At 40.2% G+C, this 2743-nt stretch overlaps 1 long non-coding RNA gene across 1 annotated transcript; it reads left to right on the forward strand.

Annotated features, from left to right (window-relative positions):
- The first annotated feature begins 525 nt into the window (after positions 1-525).
- On the forward strand, positions 526-1546 carry LOC134453559 (uncharacterized). The gene is made up of 2 exons (XR_010035653.1): positions 526-1073; positions 1314-1546. It is a non-coding gene; the product is annotated as an uncharacterized LOC134453559 (long non-coding RNA).
- Positions 1547-2743: the final 1197 nt, after the last annotated feature.

The following is a 2743-nucleotide window of genomic DNA, read 5'->3' on the forward strand; positions in this document are numbered from 1 at the left end:
TTGGCACAAAGCAGAGCACTATCTAGCAATATCTGTCTGTCACGGAAAGTGTTGGACTCACTGTAATTCTAGCCTACTACTGAAGCAATCGAGTGAATCTGCTTTTTTTCTACATTGTCTTTTCAGATGTGCTGCTGCTGAAGGTAGTCACCCGGTGGAGGAACTTGTTTTTTGACAGGCATAGCGTATTACTACAGGTTGGTTCCACAATTTATTATCCTCTCTCTCTGGTCTAATCTTCGTTCGTTGTGAAAGTCCTTGCTTTTAATGTAACTGCTTTTAAGTATACGTCTGTATTGGGTAATGCAATGGTCGGTTTGTGTTTAAGCGCCGGTTATTTAACAAGATCAGTTGTCAAGGCAGTGTGTATTGTTCAGCTATCAACAACAGGGGGTAAAACGTATACAGAAATGTGGCCCATGTAGGCCTATGTAATCTTGCTCTAACATTTGTAATACCTCAACACAGAGAGTAGCTTACTAGAGGTGTCAAAGGTAAAAGTAGAAGTGAATTCATGGTGAAATGTAAACAAACGCCTGCCCCCCAGACCAGGATCTCAGAAAAGACTGAATAAGGGGGAAAAAACACCTCAGATAGGCCTACTGACAAGTAGTGGGAGCATTACTAATTAGCAGAAAGCTTTAACAATGGCACATGATATAACATAGTGACCAGTCTGTTTCACCAGTTATTCTACTGTAGGCACACCCAATGAGATAGATAGCCTACTGCTTTGTTGTTATTGAAAAACCTAAAAGCTAGGTTAAAAAAACCTCCAATTTGACCAGTACTCTGATCTTAGAATCAGTGGGCTACTATATACTCAAGTGCAAGTTATATGTTTTGGCAGGGTTTTGTTTGATTGAGTATTGTTTTTTTTCCTATTCTTTTTCTCCCTTTTACTTTTGACAATTCCGTAGATGGTTGTACAATCTACTGTAGCCTACTACTCGTGTCATTTAAAATGTATAAAATATGAAATAACATCTACATTCTCTCTTCAGATGCTGTGCTGCTAACGGACACTGCAGTCACCTGTGGGAGGGGTCAATCAAATCGGATCTCAAAAACAGGTACCAAATTTTAATAACACCCCTCCCCCCTCTCCCGTCTATTACTCTATTAATCAAGTGCATTTGTGCCGCCACTTGGCCAGGACACCCTTGTTAAAAGAGATTTTTAATCTCAACAGGTTTATTTTCCTGGTTAAATAAAGGTTAAATAAAAGAAGAAAAAAAATGTAATGCCACTGTTTTCAAAGTTACTTTTGCATGTAGTAATTCAATTTGGTTTATCTTTTTATTCTTTCCTAGATGTCGCGAATCTGATCTGATCTACCTACCTCTATGTGGCAATAGAGTACCTGCTTTTACTGGCCAGGGGACCAAGATGAAAACAAGAGGCCTGTACCCAGACATCCAAGCACCCATCAAGTCACCCAGTCCTCCACCACCTGCCGTGCAGCTATACCCATCCATCAAATCCAGCCACTTGCCCACCCTAACCAGTCACAGCATTTGGAGGCAATAAAGTATAATGAAATGTATTTAATTGTCTTGGTTTTTTTTCTAGATGCATAAATATTCCAGTTTCATTGATGAAAATCACGCATTTATTAAATGTGCGATTTTCAACAATAAAACTGTAATATTTAGTGATCCCAAATGTTGCCATAATGGGGCCAAATGTCACTTATTTGTCTTATAAGTTTCTCTGTATACCGGTACTTACATTTTAAGTATACAGGGAAACTTATAAGACAAATAAGTGACATTTGGCCCCATTATGGCTACATTTGGGATCAATTATGGGTACATTATGGCAGTATTTAGGGTCATTTATGGCTGTTCTGGGAGAGTTATGGGTACATTATGGCAGTATTTAGGCTCATTTATGGCAGTTCTGGGACAGTTATGGGTACTTTATGGCTGCATTTTGGCTGAAGGGTGGGGTCTGGAATTCCTTTTGGGGCCTTTAAGGCTGTACGTGGAAATCCCAAATAGGTTTTGGGTGAACTTTGGTCAATTTATGGCTGGGTTTGGTTGGTTTTGGCATGCCAAATTTGGGCCACTTTTGGCCCGGGGACTCAAACCGAAGCCAGCCAAAAGGCCAAGACACAATTTGGCCCAAAACTCTGCCAAAAACATTTTGCTATCTAGGCCTAGGCCTAGCCTGTGCAATAATCGACCCTGATCTATAGGCCTAATCCAAAATGTTCACAAGCACTTGAATGAAAGCTCAGAGCCTCCACTTCACAATAATGCCAAACATAAAACAAAATAGGCCTAGGCCTAGTCCATATTTAGCAAAGCCCCATAGCCTAGATAGGCTAGGCTACCTATGCACCCATCTAAAAAAAAAAAAAGATTATTTTTAATGGGGGCGCGCGTGTCACTTAACAGCTGATAACACTATGGTTCTAGGCTAGGGTTATCATACAAAATGTGAACTACAGATATCTTTTCAAAAAATATTATTAACCCGGAGATAGGCCTACCGACCGACATGCCCCATGGACTAATAATGAAACGATGAATGCATTGCGACCATTGACAGTCTCAGTCACTGACTTCAGAAGTCTGTGCTCTCAGTAATCCTTTTTCCATCCAATTCTGAAGCGACTTGTACCTTGTGTCGATTTTATTTAAAGCGACTTTATATTGGATGGAAAAAGGATTAGTGATTGCAACAAGGTTGTAGAAGAGCTATCGGGGATCTCGTTTCTATGGGGACAGTAGGCATA

This window comes from Engraulis encrasicolus, chromosome 8 (genome assembly GCF_034702125.1).
Source record: "Engraulis encrasicolus isolate BLACKSEA-1 chromosome 8, IST_EnEncr_1.0, whole genome shotgun sequence".
Lineage (NCBI taxonomy): Eukaryota > Metazoa > Chordata > Actinopteri > Clupeiformes > Engraulidae > Engraulis > Engraulis encrasicolus.